This window comes from Anomalospiza imberbis, chromosome 17 (assembly GCF_031753505.1).
Source record: "Anomalospiza imberbis isolate Cuckoo-Finch-1a 21T00152 chromosome 17, ASM3175350v1, whole genome shotgun sequence".
In the NCBI taxonomy this organism is placed as follows: Eukaryota; Metazoa; Chordata; class Aves; order Passeriformes; family Viduidae; genus Anomalospiza; species Anomalospiza imberbis.
In genome coordinates this window covers 9,364,957-9,380,519 of record NC_089697.1, presented here as the reverse complement: position 1 = coordinate 9,380,519, position 15,563 = coordinate 9,364,957, and the positions used below count along the sequence as shown (strand labels likewise).

Here is a 15,563-nt window from a genome sequence, read left to right as displayed (position 1 = left end):
AGAATTTTCTGCAAGGAATCCCATTTGTTAAATTCTCTGAATCCTAATTAGAGAAGGCAGTCCCTAACATCTATTGTTTTTCATGTATATCTTTGGCTTTCACAGCCTCTTCATTCCCAATGGCCCAAATACTTTCTGTCATGTCTTGCTGATAATCTGACTGTGATAAAACATCTCTTAGTGTCATTAATCTCTTGTGTGGAATCGTGTGAGCTTGCCAAAGCCTGTTTCAAGAGCCTTTGAAATTAATTCTCCCATTGCAGAGGGTTAGACTCAATGACCTTAGAGGTATTTTCCAGCCTTAATGATTCTACGACCTGATCTTATAGATCAGGCTTTAAATATGAGAGCAAATGTCAATATTACATTCATCTGCACAGGGACTTCCTGCAAATTTTATTTATTTACCTTAGGCCCGTGACTGCCAACTACCGCTATATCAAAGACACCCGTAGCTACTTCAGCTTTTATTATATTGATTAAACAACATGGACACAAAGCAAAAATTGATTTCTGAGCACAGTGCAAAGCTCTCCCTTCAGCTCAGGAATATCCCTGACAGGATGCAGGCTGGCCCAGGCTGTGTTAGGGCTGCCCTTTGCAGTTTCTATCCTCTCTCAGGCTTGTCTCCCCATGTTCCTGCCTCTCCCAGATTTGTACTGACATCCCCAGCAGGAGCTGCTGAAGCCTTGAGCTCTCTGCCAATCATTTGTTGCTTCTGATGAGAATTGGGTGCTCTGGGCAATCCTGGGGAGGAGTGGAGGGCAGGGAAGCAATTAGCAATCCACCCACTGCAGGGATGAAACCATTTGCTGCCAGCAGCTGTGGGGGCAGCTGGAAGGAGGGGTTTCTTGGATTGGGACACCTCTTACTGCTCTTTTGGAAGAAGAACTGGAGGGAAAAGATGAATTGGGATATAGCTGTGATTTCAATGTTTTTCAGTCTCTCCAGGCTCTCTTTTCAACAATGGCAGGATGTAAGATATACAGCAAGGGCAGAAATGTGGGAAATTATATTAATGAGAGAAGAGCTCAAGCCAAAGCATTCTTTGGAAGAAATGAAATCTCTCTAGTCATCAAATCTTTTCTCAGCATCTTTCTTTGGCTAATGGCCATGTCTCCTGGCTTCCCTGCTCCTGGGGAAGGTGTTTTATTCCAGCAGTGGGCAGTTCTCTGAGGTCTGGATTGGTTCTGTTCAGTGCAGAACTGGAGTCTGCCTCTGAGGTGGAAGCAGTGCCTTTGAGAGCAGAGACTGAAATGCATCCAAGGCATGGACGTGTGATATTTCTGTCCTGTCACATCCCATTAATGAGAAAAGTTGGCAAAATGTTGATGTTACGGTAGAAGTTCTTTCTGCCAAGTTTTATTTAGTTTACTGTAGCACCTTTAGACAACAGCAAAGCCAGCGTCCCTCTGGGTTTGATGTTGCTCTAACTTGGACACCCCATGTCTACATTTGCTTTCCACTCTGGCTAAAATCCAGAGATTTTGGAGCAACAGATCAAAAATTTCATTTTGGGCTCATCACTGTGACAGGTGGGTGAATTTACTCCTTTCACGGCTTGAAGATAAGCAATTTTTTTTCTCAAGTATCAGCATAACTTTTATTGAGTCTTTGCAAGCAAGATTCTATTGTTTAGTCAGAGTTATTGTTGCTAGAAAATGAATGGTTGTGAGGGCTGCCGCGGACTGGAACTTTCCCTGGATTTGAATTGAATGATAAATCTAAATTAACTCTGCTATAGAAATGAAGGGAAGGCAGCTGTCATAAATCTGTGTCTTTGTGGAAAGAAAACTGGAGCTTCCTGCTGATGTGCAGGTGGTAGCTCTGGGTCTCAGTGCATGGTTTGCCAAAGGGAGTTACACCAAGGTTCAATGAATCAAACAGCTGTAACTGCATTGGGAGAGACTAAAAACCCTCTATTACAGTAAAAAACAACCAGCCAAATTATTTCTACCTCGCTGTTTCCTCTGATTGAGAGTATGGCCTTATTCTTAGGAGAAATAGCAGGATCAAAGATGACTCTTGGAGCACGACTGGAACAATTTCCAACACTTTGTGCATCACTTTGCACTGCTTTATCTCTCAGCAGATCCAGGGCAGATGTGGGAATTTCCCCTAGATGTGTGTATTGGTGCCATAGCAGTAATGACTTGCAAGATAGGGAGCAGAAAATTGCCAAAACCTGGAAATGCATCACAGTGAGCACACCAGGGAGTCCAGGGTCGTGCCAAACCTGTCCCAGCCAGAGATAAGACTGTGCACCACTGAGCAACACAGACTCTACAGTTCTAAATTCACTGGGGTACATGAGGATAGAAGACAGAAGCAAAGGCAAACTACTCAAATTTTCAGATGGAGTTGTCTCTCCATCGAAACTTTATCCCTAGAGGAAAAGGGATTATGGGATTGGAAGAACTATGGACAGAGCTGGGATCTAGATGAGCCATGTCACGTGTCAGTGGTTTTTACCACAACTACAACATAAAAAGTTCATCATCCTCTCCTGCCTGCAAAGTGAGTTTGTCATTTCCACTGCTTAGAAAGGAAAAAAAAAAAAGACAGAAAGATGGAAATGCTGTTCTTCTCTTGTAGGCCATCTCCTAAAACCTCACATCAGATGTGATAGCTGTGAGTGAAAGTGGGTCACTCAGCTACAGCAAGTGACTTTAATTAACTTCTTGGCAGGATCCAGGAAGGCACTGTGTTCACACCTCTAATTTAATCTTTTTTGGGTGGCTGCATACAGCCACAGGATCCCCCTTTCTCCCTGTCCTCTGCTGGCATCCTCAGTGCCCTGTGCCCCCTCAGCCCATTTTCATATAGAGAATATAAGGAGAGAAGCTCATTGAGCTGAGTGCCAGGGGCTGGATTGGTGGTATTTTTGGGATGCCTCTCTGCAGCCTTTCTTCCCTCTCTGCTCTCCTCAGAGATGGTGAAGAGAGGCCAGGGTGGCACTGAAACAAGCAGCCACCACTGCCCTGCACATCGGGGTGGGAGATTTTGGTGCAGGATGAAAGCTTTTGAGCCAGCCCGCTGCAAAATTTGGCAAGATGATGCATCCTGCTCTGAAGCTCTGAGCTGTGCCGTGGTGCCTCCTCCATCAGGATGGATTAGATTAAGCCCAGCAGCAGGACAGTGCATTACACAGCATCCTGGGGTATTAACCTGAATTTGTACTCAGCCTGTGTGCACCATATGATAATGGCTCCCTGTCAGCAGAGCTTGCTGGGAAAAGGAAGACAATTAATACAGACAAAATGATAACAGAGAGAGTGGGAATAATTACATTTCCTAGTTCTTGTTAGAGGCCTAGTGTGGCTCAGGGAGTGGCCTGAACACAGCAAGAAAGGAACAATTAAGGGAATCCAGAAGTGGGGGAAAAGAAATATTCCCACAGAAATTACAGAAATTAAGAACCAAACAGACAGCTCCTCTTCCTTTTTTTTTTTTTTTCCTTCTTTTCTGAAACTATATGCCACCATGGAAATCTCTTTGGAAACAGGCTAATTTGAATTTCTGTCCCTGATAACATACAAGCATTTGTTGGGTTTATAGGAAGAACAAGGTGTTTCTTGGGAATGGTCTAAAGTTCCAGGCACCTTATTTCTGTCTTCCAGGCTTCTCATCAGAGGACTCAAACTTGATTTACCACTGATTACTGTCCATGAGTCACCTGTAATTTAGCCATCACTGATTTAGAGTGGTATCAGGCATAAATGGATGTGGAGTAGAAGCCAATGTACAACTGAGATATTTCTATCAGAGACAATAACTTCTAATACAGAAAACAGCAGCTGATTTAAAAATGATTACACTCTTGGAGAGGTAGTGAAAAACTTGTCAAACTCCATCTTCTGCAGATTTATTTTTAGCAGGTATATATTATATATTCAAAAGTCTCTGGAGGAATAGATTAAATAGAACAAGTTTTTAGGATGCCACCTGACAAGTGAGTCTTGTGGTCAAAATATTGGACTGCGAGTGAAAAGAATGTGCTTTAGTTCCTGCTCTGCAGGACCTCATATTTATTCTCCTGATGCCTCCAAAATAAATAAAGTAAGAAAAAAAATCTTAGTAATGTTGCCCAACCAGAGGGTACTGCAGTGATAAATGCATTTGTGCCTCTAAGGCACCCAAGCAGTGCCATGGCTGCAGCCTCATTGGAACCAAGACAGATGCTCCCCACCCACCACTCACCTCTGGGTCACCAAGTCATTCCAGACCCTCTAAATGGAAGTGACAGACACAGGATAAATTGCAGGGCTCTGGGAGAAATGGATCTGTCAAGTGTTTCTGACCCTGTCACCTGCCCTCTGCCCACAAATCCATTTATTCCACCCTTCCCCATCTTTGCAAGCTCCAGTCTGCCAGCATTTGACAACTGAATCCTGGCTTTGATGAGAAATCTTTAGGAACTTCTTTGGCATATCTGCAAGGTGAGCACTGTTCTAATTCACCCGTGCTCAGGTGTCTGGGCACAGGGTGGGAAGTGCCTCCCATTTTCTCTTTAAATTACTGCTTTGCATTTGTTGATTCCCCATCCCTGGAAGTGTTCAAAACCAGCTTGGGGCATGGAGCAACCTGGTCTAGAGCAAAGTATCCCTGCCCATGGCAGGAGGATGGAATGAGATCAGATTTTAAGTCCCTTCCAACCCAAACCAGTCTGTGATTCTGTGATTTAGAGAATATTCAAACAAAAGCCCTGCAGTCACCAGCAACCAATTTAATTTCCCATGTCAGGGAATAAGTTACCACACATTACCAATAAATAGAGGGAGAATGTAATAATTCTAGAGAGAAATGTTGTTCCAAACGGACTCAAGTGGACTCGAATGGAATAATACAGCACCAAAAAAAAATCCCTCATCACCAGCTACTTGTAGCAAGCACAGCATCAGCCACACTACCCCAAGGCAGTCCTGTCAGGATCAATGACATCTTTAATTAATCCAGCCAAGACAAAAACAAAGGAAAGAAATCTCCGTGTTCAATATCTTCCCTGTACTTTGTACACGTCACAAAGATGAACTCTGGGGGAGGCAGTGTAATTAAAGCCCTTTGGTACCCAGGCATCCATCAGCACTCCCTGCACTTCCAGCTGCCTTGAAAGCTGGATGGGAAACAGTTGTCTGCACCACAGAAGGACCTGAGATTTTTAGCTTCTGGTCTTTTAGAAGCTTGATTAGTCACAGGGGTTTTATCAGCCCTTTGTAGGGGCTGGCCATCAAATTTGTGGTGTCACACACTCCTTATGAGGATATTTACTAGAGTTCATTCAATACCTGCCCTCTGCTACAGTTTCTCATGAGAAATCTGAGAAAATATATTAATCTCTCAGTCTCTAGACCTCAGCTTTTATTTTAAATTACCTCCTTTGCTTTGCACATGGAAGGTTTGAGAGTGAAGCTGCCCAAGGCCACAATTTTATTTGGGTGAATCACACACCTAAACATACCTGAGAAACCAGAGTATTGGCAACACCACCTGCCCAGAGACAGCCCTGCAGACCATTGCATGGTCTGAGGTAGACCAGATTGTTATTAAACATGATCTCAGCACAGCTAATGTTTTAGAAACTAGAAGTTTATTAGGCTCAATATTGACATTCCAATCTCCAGCAGTTGACAGAACAAGCACAAATTCATCTTCTGGCTGACTGGGCAACCCCCTGCTCCTCTCACATTGACAGACTCAGCTGAAGCACATTTGCAGTTTTCTTGGCAGATAATTCAAGGATTTTTGCCATCTGAGCTATCTCAGGCCAAACTAATTCACTGCCTGGTCCATGCACACCCAGCTCAGGGCACGGGGCACAGCACCTTGGTGCCAGAGAGCACACAGGCTAAAACAGGACATCTCAGAGCCAGCTGACCCTGTGGCACTGCCAGAAGGGAGCTGTGGCTCTAGTCCTGTCCAGCTGTGGCACTGAGAACATGCAGTTATGTGTTTGTGTGTGTGCTGGAATCCAATCCAAACAACCTCCACAGAAAACAGAGCACTGCATTGAAGCTGATGGGATTGTGAGGAAATTCTGTCCACTGTATATACTTGAAAGACAAAGGTAAGAGCGATAGAAAGCATTTTTTCTACTGATTCAGCCTCCCTAGATGCCTTTCCTATTACTCAGGAGAGTTTTTTATGCTATATTTGGAGTTGTTGGTGATTTCTAAGGATTTTCTGCTTGACCATGAAGGCTGGGGATAGACTCAGTGCTCCTGGACCATGGAGTTCAGGAATAGTGCCATCAAGACCTTTCAGATGGCTCCAGGTAGCACATCAGTTCCCTGGAGTACACAGAAATTCCAAGTCTGAGGGGCTGAAGGAACTTCTCTGCTTTTAAACATGATCATGTTTTGCCACAAGTAGTGCCCTGAGCTTGTTATAAAGCACAGTTTAACAAACTGTACCACAATAAACCTCTTGCTACTGCCACTTCTTCTTGTTTTCATATTGCACAGGGTCACTGGAGGAAGCAGGGCTCTCTCAGACTCCCTGGGTTTCTGTGATTCCTCAAGAGCAGGCAGAAAAGCAGATCTCCCTGGAGGGAGCACCCGCAGGAGGTCCAGACAAGGATTTTCTCATCAAGGGAACTGCCTGCTGTGCTCCTGCAATGTTCACTGAAAATTTGTGTATATTCCTCATAAATTCATACCAAAGAAGATCCAAGGCAGACATCAACCACTTCTCATTCTAATGGGAAAAAACTCTAAAAAGCTGTGAATACCAGCTGATCACACAAGTGAAAAGGGCAGCAATTCAATTAGCCAACCCATTAATTATTAACACAGTATTTGTTTCATCACTTTCCTGAGGAAAAACATAAAACTCTAACATAAAAATCAAAATGGATGATAAAAGCAATCCCTAAGTGTGTATTTATCAACTCTCACTTTCAAATTTGCATTGAGCTGCCACCTGTAAGGAAAAAAAAAAGTCCTGTTTGAATCTCATTTCAATCAAACCCACGCAATGAGCAGAGGGATCCCCATGCTGCTGAATGTGGGTGTCTGGCAGCCACGTCAGCTGGTTCCCAACACCTGCTGGTGATTCCAGCAGCTTCATCTGCAGGATTTTTGGCTGACTGCTTGACTGGGTTTTGTTATCTTGTCAGCTTGTCATTCCTGTGAGATGGGGACAGTCCAACCTGCCATCCCCATCTGTCAGAGGCTCCAAGGCTTGGCTGTCCATTCTTCTGCCTCTCACGGCACAAATTTGTGTAATTTGGTCAATTTGCACCTTTCCTGCATTCCCTGTGGAAGTCCCACTGTGACAGTCACTGCACATCTCTTGCTGAGAGGCAGGACCTGCTGGAAACAGGCTGGAATCTGAAGGCAGAGGGTAGAATGAACTCTTCCTAAAGAGTTATGGCAGTAATTTTGTGAGCAGACAAGGTGGGGAAACAGGTTCTGCAATCTTACTTTCACAGAATCACAGAATGGTTTGGGTTGGAAGGGACCATAAAGGTCATCCAGTGCCATCCCTGCCATGGGCAGGGACACCTCCCACTATCCCAGGTTGCTCCAAGCCCTGTCCAGCCTGGCCTTGGACACTTTCAAGGATGGGGAAGCCACAGCTTCTCTGGGCAACCTGTGCCAGGGCCTCACCACCCTCACAGGGAAGAAATTCTTCCTAACATTTAATCTAAACCTTTTTCACTTTAAAGCCATTCTCCCTTGTCTGTCACTATTTTATAGTTTAAGGCTTAAACTTAAGGCTGACCCATTTCTTGAATTCCAGCCCAGGGTCTTCCCTGAAACCAATTTTCTGAGCTGTGGTTGTGATGGGATAACTTAAAAATTACCCCTTTGTTATCAGCATCACCGTTTTGAACCCATTCTGTTACCTCTCCCCAGGTGGAACAACATTCAGCCCTGCACTTCATCTCACTGGAACTCCATGGAACAAGCAAGTCACTAATCAAGCTGAAAGCAGCCAGAATCTGGCCTTTAGAAGGGACTGGAATGCAAAGGGGAGAGCAGAAGGTCTCCAGGGAGTTTAAAGTGTCTGTCAAACACCCACCAAAGCTCCAGTTAAGTGGGCTGCGGAAAATTTAATCGGGAGGCATTACCCCAGACTGAATTCATTTGTTGGCGTACAATGTCAATGAACCTGGGCTGCTCTGGCTGGAAACAGAGCCTGAGTGTGCATTATTTGGAGTGCATGCATTATTTGGAGTGCCTGCATTAGCCACCACTAGTGCCTTAATTAGTTTTTCAGAGACTGTGTCTGAACGGAAAGGTTGTGGAATAAAAAGTGAAAATGGCCTCTTATTGTATTTGCTGCTCTCTCCTAATTTATGGGACATTAAAAGAATGGTAAAGAGAAATAACTTTTTTTTTCATCAGAGTTATCCATGTTGTGAGCAAAAATGAAGCATGTATGTATTTCACAAATTATCTGAAGCTCTCGGATGCAGAGAAGGTCAGCTTTGATGGAATTCCCTTTTCAAGGGACAATCTGCCTGCCAAAAACCAGACATTTTTTATAAAGCCTTTGGAATCTGCCAGCTCCCTGTAATCCACTTGAATGATGCTCCAGATCTCTTTAAAGAGCAGATCTGCATGCAAGCTACATGCCAGGACAAAGGAAACAGTGCAGTTCCAAGAACTGAAATCCATCAAGGCTTTCTGGCAACGCACTGAGGTTCGTGAAAAGACTTGGACCTGGAGAAACAGGGCAGGATTTAATGAGGAAAAGGGGCTGATTGATGGGAACACAAAACAGGCCAGGATGATAGACAGTGTCAGATTTCCTGGAGAGAAGGAGGAGAGCTCCTGAAAGACGGTTTTTTATTTCTTAACAAAGACTTCTGCATTTTGTTAAGGCAGATTATGGAGCAGTGCTCACAAAAGCAGAGACAAGGATCTACCTGGAACAGGAGATCCAAACTCTCACCCCAGGGCGATCTCCTGACACAGCCTCAAAGTCTCACCCCTTCTTCCCTCATTATATCATTTTTATCCCAGGCCAGGGAGAGATCCCCCTGATCCTGATGCCAATCCCAGGGCAGCAGTGGCCATTTCTATTTGAACAGACCTCTCTTCAGATCCTTGAGGACATTCTCATGCTGGAAATATGTGGAATCCAGGCCCATTCCCTCTAGTGTGTCATAGCTGGTCTGTTCTCATCATTTCCTCCACTCTCAAATATAACCTCTTTTACCTTCACTCCCTATGCTGTCAGTTCTTTATTAATGATGAAATAAACATGTTTTTTTTTACTTCTTTTACAAAAAAATGTACATTTTTGTGTTCCACATAATTGTGCCTCAGTGTAATTGTGCAAGGCTTGATTTTGCCTCTGAGAGAACCATTTGCACACAAAGACTCCCTCCCTCAGGTATTTTCCTTTGCCTTATTGCTTAGAATGAAATGCAAACACTCCAGTCCCTGCATGGTTCTGCATTTCATTGTGTCTCATTTCCATACTTCCAGTTTCCTAGCAAGTCACACTCCATGATTTATAGCAAAAGGAAAATAAAAGACCAGTCTGTCAGCTCTGTCATTGAAAACCTGACACATTAGAATGTCTAAAGAATTGCCCCTAATCAAACAATTAGTGAAATTGCAGTGTATTTAATTATTGGAAAACCTACCACATACTCTTAGCACAGAGCAGTAAGAAACCCATTCAGAAATGATTTTCCTTTGGAAAGCTGCTTTCTTGTGTCAGGGTAATATTTGCCAAACTTCTCACCCTGGATTAGTAGAGTCTTTAACATAGACAAGGATTACTGCATTGTTTGCAAACTTATATATTCAAATACTGATGCCACGATGATGCAAGAAGAATTTTCTTCAAAGTCTGGAGTATAAATGAAACATTGAGGGCAATTAAAATCATCTAAGGTTGCTCTAAAGATCACAAAGGGACAGTGAAGACATAGGGACATAGATGCTTTTTCATTTCAACAAGAAATTTAATTCTACAGAACTTTAAAACCAATCTCTAACAAAAGCTTTACACAAACTGGGTTTTTCTGCTCCTTTAAAGGTTCCAAAGAAACAGCTTTTTCCACCAAAATCGTTTCTGACCAGCCTTGGCTCACAGTCCGGCCACAAACATCTTTAAAGGAGAGAGGGGATGCACAGTATGGGCCTCAAGAGGAAAAGCCATCTGCAGCTGTAGCTGTCAGCAGGATGCAGAGCATCCTGAAAAGTCCTGGCTATCAAGAGCTCCAAGATGAATCACAGCCACCTGGAACTGCAGAGAGGGAGAGTGAAGCTATCACATCTAAGCCTGTTGCAGGCTTACAGCCTTGCTCTCGTGGTTAGGGAAGAAGCCTTTTAATCAGCTCAAGGGAGCTGTCCTTATCACTCCAGACAGCAGCTCCTGAGCCTTCCACTCCTAATTCATGACTGTAATAGAGGAGGGGAGAAGAAAGGTTGGAAGCAGGGGATTTAATGAAAACCCCTTCTTAAATGGGAGTGATTCACAGATAATGCTTTATTGAGGTTTCTCCCACTTCAAGCCATCAAGTAAATGCCAGTGAGAAGGATCAGATGCTTCTCTCCCAGAGTGGAAGGACTGAGAGACAGATTTAGAGCTTATTCATACCCAGCTACAGAACCTCCTGTGCTGCACTTTTTCATCTTCTTTTGCCACACAGTAGGGAATTACTGGCAGAGGAGTAGTGGAATTACTCAGAGCCCTCTTTGAGGGAGACCAGGGTGGGCAATCTCTGCCATCTCTGACACATGATGCACACTTGGCTCTGGCTTAATGTCCCAGAGGAACAAAATTCAGCACCTAAAAGCTGAGGTCAGACACTGCAATAGAGTAAATAAAATTCTGTTATCTTCAGATTGATCCTGGGTATCCTCCTAGTCATGTGTCAGTCGGACAAAAATAGGTAAACAGCAAGGTAAATGGGTGATATTTCGTGTCTGTGATGCACCTGGAAGTAAAAAAAGAGGACTTTATTCCATTCTAGCTTTAAGATCAACAGGGTTGTAATGTGTTACTATGACTATAAAGTAGTCCTTGGTCAGACCTTTTGTATTATTTCATGTAATAACATGGTGGTGCCCAAAGGAGCATTTCATCCCTCAGGATCCTGTCTCTTAGACCCTTCAGCAATATTTCTTTCCCAGAAAACAAATTTCATTTTCCAAAAACTGACTGCTGTGCCTTTTTGGTGTGCAATGCTGAGAAGGAAGGAAACATCTGGAAATTTCATTTAACAAACTTTATAAGTAAGGTTGGTTTTTGGGGCTGCATATTCTCACTGGAACATCTCCAGCTCCTTACTCAAAGCTCTTTTGGTCTCCTCAAGGGAAGCATTATAGCAGTACTGATGCCCTGATGGATTAGACAATTTCTTAATAATTAATGACAGTTTCCCTGAGCAGCTTGGTCGGCATCCCACTAAACAGCACAAAACAAATGAGGTAACAACAAAGTAGTTAACCAGGAGGAAAACAGGGCAAGAGCTCTGAGTCTTCTTTAATTTCGCCATGCACCTTTCAAATCCTAGTGTGGGCAGACTGCAAACCAGCACCAGAGCTCCCAGCTCTCAGAGCTGAGTCACGCTGGCCTCGTGGCTCTCAGCACCTTTTGCTGTGTGACCACAAGAGCAGAAGGCTTGGCCAATCTCTCCTGGTACTCAGTGGATGGGGGATTTCCAGTGGGGAGAGCTGACTTCTTTACCTCTTAAAAAAATTTCTCTTGTGTCACAGGTGCCTAAGTCACCATCTCATGAATAAGTAAATACAATCACTGATTAGACATATATAATAATTTCTGTGGAGTGCTTTGGCAAAAACCAGTGCCACCAACTTCCTGAAAGCATTGGGATGTTGGAGGTTTGGAGGGAAGGGAAGGGAAGGGAAGGGAAGGGAAGGGAAGGGAAGGGAAGGGAAGGGAAGGGAAGGGAAGGGAAGGGAAGGGAAGGGAAGGGAAGGGAAGGGAAGGGAAGGGAAGGGAAGGGAAGGGAAGGGAAGGGAAGGGAAGGGAAGGGAAGGGAAGGGAAGGGAAGGGAAGGGAAAGGGAAGGGGCTACTTCATTTCCACTGTGGGCAGGTCCTGTTTGTGGCTGTAAACACTTCTGAATTGGCTTTAAAGCACTCCAGCACCATGAGCACTGCAGAACTCAGTGAGGCTGCGAAACCCCTGTGGAAATCTGGGACATGTTGCATCTGTCAAGTAAATTATATATTGGGGCAATGCCTCCAATTACTTCTGATTTAGCTGGTTAAAAGGTAATCTGGGTAGGACTGTATAACCTGATAATTTTCAGAGTCAAAACATAATTAGGTATAATTAGGAAAAGACACCAGCTGGTAGGAATGATTTAAAGACAGGTATCAGTTAAACCCCTTCTGAGGTAGAAGAGAGCAGTTTGTGTCAGTCAGAGCTTTAATCCCCCCTGCACCCTGGCTCTTTGCTCTGTGCCTCATGTTCAGCTCTGCACTGTGTTGAGATTTCATACTCCAGTTCACCCAGAGCTCACCTTCCAGGTCCTGCCAGTTCCCCTGTAACAAACTAAACTCACACGTTCTGGAGGCTGTCCTTAGCATGCTCCTGTTGTGGAGATGAATGCTGGTTCCTAGGTGCCATCTCAGGACAGCACTGAACTGCACAGCATTGCCCCAGCCTCTGCAGTTTGCTTTTGGAGCTTCCCGTGCTAGTGGCCAGTGCTGCTCTCCAGTGACTTTGCTGTAATTGATGGTTCCTGGGCTCTGCTCTCTGGAGCAGGAGATTTGGGGGCATGAAGGGGTTAATTCACATCATTCAGCAGCCTCCCCCTTGGCTCACCAGGGATGGGAGAGGTTGGTGGTATCGCTCTGCCCAAGCCTGAAAAATGCCAGTCCTGGGAAAAGGTTTGAAACCAGGGCTGTGGATTATGGCTGGAGGGACACTCCCAGGTTGGAGAGTCCTGTGGCAGATCCTGGAGGAGAAAAGGAAAGTTGGAACAAAATGAACTTTAAAATTTCTTCCAACCCAAAACATTCTGGGATTCTATGAAGAGCATTAACAAACCCATCCCTTTGCCAGGCTACCTTCTGCCAAAAGGTTGATCAGACACTAATTCCTTCAGGAACTCTTCCTATCATTAAAATAAAATAAAAATAAAATAAAATTTGATCATTTGGAACACAAACTCAGAGTTTGTTCACACAAGAAATCCTGTGGAAAATGAGTTAAAAGCTGAAAGATGTGAAATATCCCTGACCCACTGAAAGTCAGCCTTTCTTTCTACTTTTTCAGGACACTTAAGGCTCTCCAGTCCAGCAGGGCAGCTGGGGCTCACTGTAACACCTGGCTTTATCCACCCTTTTTCCTTCAGTAGTTACAGACTAGAAGCACTTGGGACAGAGTCCATTTCTGTAAGACACATCTACAAAAGACTGATACCAAAGGATTCTTGTGGGACTTGTCTTATAGGATTTTCTGGCTAGTAGTTGTATGGCCATACAAAGAAGAAACACCTGGAACAAAGGTGTACAAAGATCTATGTGACAGGAAAAGGCAAAAGATCATTTCGAGTGTAGCTGGGGCAAAACAGATTTAATACTTATGACTTTTTTGGTTTTTAAGTTAATAAACACTGTATTTGCTACTCTTCCCCTTTAAAAAAATAAAGTCACTCAAGATTTTCAAGAGTTTCTCTCTTGATGGCTTGAGAGTTGCCTGTTACTGCCCCAGGTTAGCAGTAATCAGAATAGAGCATTCTGCAAACGAGCTCAGGAAACTTTCCCCAGGACGTCTCAATCCATCCTCTGGACCAGTGTTTTCAGCTTCCCTGTCTGTGGCTCCGCATTAACAAGATTTATGTGGTTTTCCCTTGGCTGGGACAGGGGAGCCTCCTCTGCTCATCCATCACTGCTTTTCTCTGAGTACCAGCAGCAGCAGCAGCGGGCATCCTGTGCTGTAGGAAATAATGCACTTTCTAGTCCTTCATGGTGTTAATTCACCAGATAAACTCAATGTAATCCCATAAGGACTGAAGTGCAGTAAGGAGCAGCCCAGAGAAAGAGCTGTGCAATGGAAAAGGGCATTTCTTGTGTGAATCCATGGCTGCACTCTGTAGATAAGATAAACATTGCTTATTTAGCTGTCACCAGTAATGAAGATTTTGTTTTCTGCAGGGCAATATTAGTAAGCATTAAAACATCACTGCAGCAACTCTGGTTTATTGGGCTTTTTTTTTTTTTCCTGGTTTGTTTTTTCCTGTTTTGGAGGGGGTTTCTGGCTTGTTTGTTTGAGGGTTTTGTGGGGTTCTGTTTGTTCTTTGTAGGTTTGCTTGTTTTGGATTTTGCTTCTTGTTGTTGTTTGTGACTTTTTGTTTGCTTTGGGCTTTGTTGTGGTTTTGTTTGGTTATTTATTTGTTTTGGTGGTTTTGTTTTTGTTTTTGGGTTTTTTTTCAGGTTTGTTGTTGGCTAAGTTTGTTTATTGGTCTGGGGTTTTATTTCCAGAAAAACAGAGTGGTAGATAGAAGAAATACTGGCAAAAGCCAATATTGAATGGAGATTAGGACAAAGGGAAGGATACAGGAAAATCCTTATGAGGACACTCATGTTCCTGTTTTTACTGATAGCAATTTTGGGCATAAACAGAACAGATTTGCTAGCTACCCCTGCAGGTGTTCAGTTTGCAGAAAATGGATTGTAATATGAGTTAGCCTAACCCCAGAAAAATCAAGATAAATGTATAAAAATGTATCTAAAAACCCGATTAATTCAGGGAGAAGCTGAACTGCTCTGATTGCAGAAGAGCTGCTCTTCACAGGTTCTGAACTGGAAGCCATGTGTGCTGTTAGAACAGTCACAGATGTCTTTTTTTAAGCTTTTGGAGGAATCCCTTGTGTTTTGTAATGTAACAGTTACACTTAAGTGAACTTCTGAAATCTCTGACAGAACCACAGGACCTCATTCTCTGCTCATTTTTTCTGGTAGAATTACTCAGCTTGCACTGATACATGGGAATAAATAAACCCAGGCTGTGCACTGTGCACTAACATTCTCCAAAAGGCTCATTAAGGTAATTGTGCCTTGATTCCAGTCTCACCTCCAGGGCCAGCAGAGCTGGTTTGTACACCCAAAGCCAACATTGAGAAAAGTCCTTTGGAAAAGCAGAGTGTGTGAACAGCAGCACTTGCAGTACTCCCACACTCCCCTCTGCTCCCCGTGGATCTGCAGGAGCTGGAATGTATGCAAGGGACTCAGGGGTACCCCTATTTCTTCCAAAATGTTTCTCACAGGAAGCCAAATGACATTTCTTCAATCGACCACACCACTTAAATCTGCATTTGCAGAATGAGTATTAATTTCTTCGTGATTTTTTGCTCCTCAAAGAGAGATTTCTTGTGGTTTGGGCCACTTCCACCACATGTGCAGATTTCCCACCCAGAATTGTGGCTGCTCGGTTACCACAACCTTGGGCACTGTGGTCAGTCCACATCTAATGGAGAAACAGCATTTACAGCACAGATATCAAACATCCACATTTAAATATTACTCTGAAATTCAAGATATGTGTGCCAGCAATTTTAATGTAAATAAACAAACTATTTTAGTGCATCAGCTCCTCCCTGATATAGAAGGTTCTTCCAAGATTCCA

The 15,563-nt window shown here is 43.7% G+C and overlaps 1 long non-coding RNA gene across 1 annotated transcript; it reads left to right on the top strand.

The window, feature by feature from the left end:
* Positions 1–5,239: 5,239 nt before the first annotated feature.
* LOC137484448 (uncharacterized) lies at positions 5,240–7,364 on the top strand. Its single transcript, XR_011004867.1, has 3 exons — positions 5,240–6,064; positions 6,175–6,271; positions 6,462–7,364. It is a non-coding gene; the product is annotated as an uncharacterized lncRNA (long non-coding RNA).
* The last annotated feature ends 8,199 nt before the right edge of the window (positions 7,365–15,563 follow it).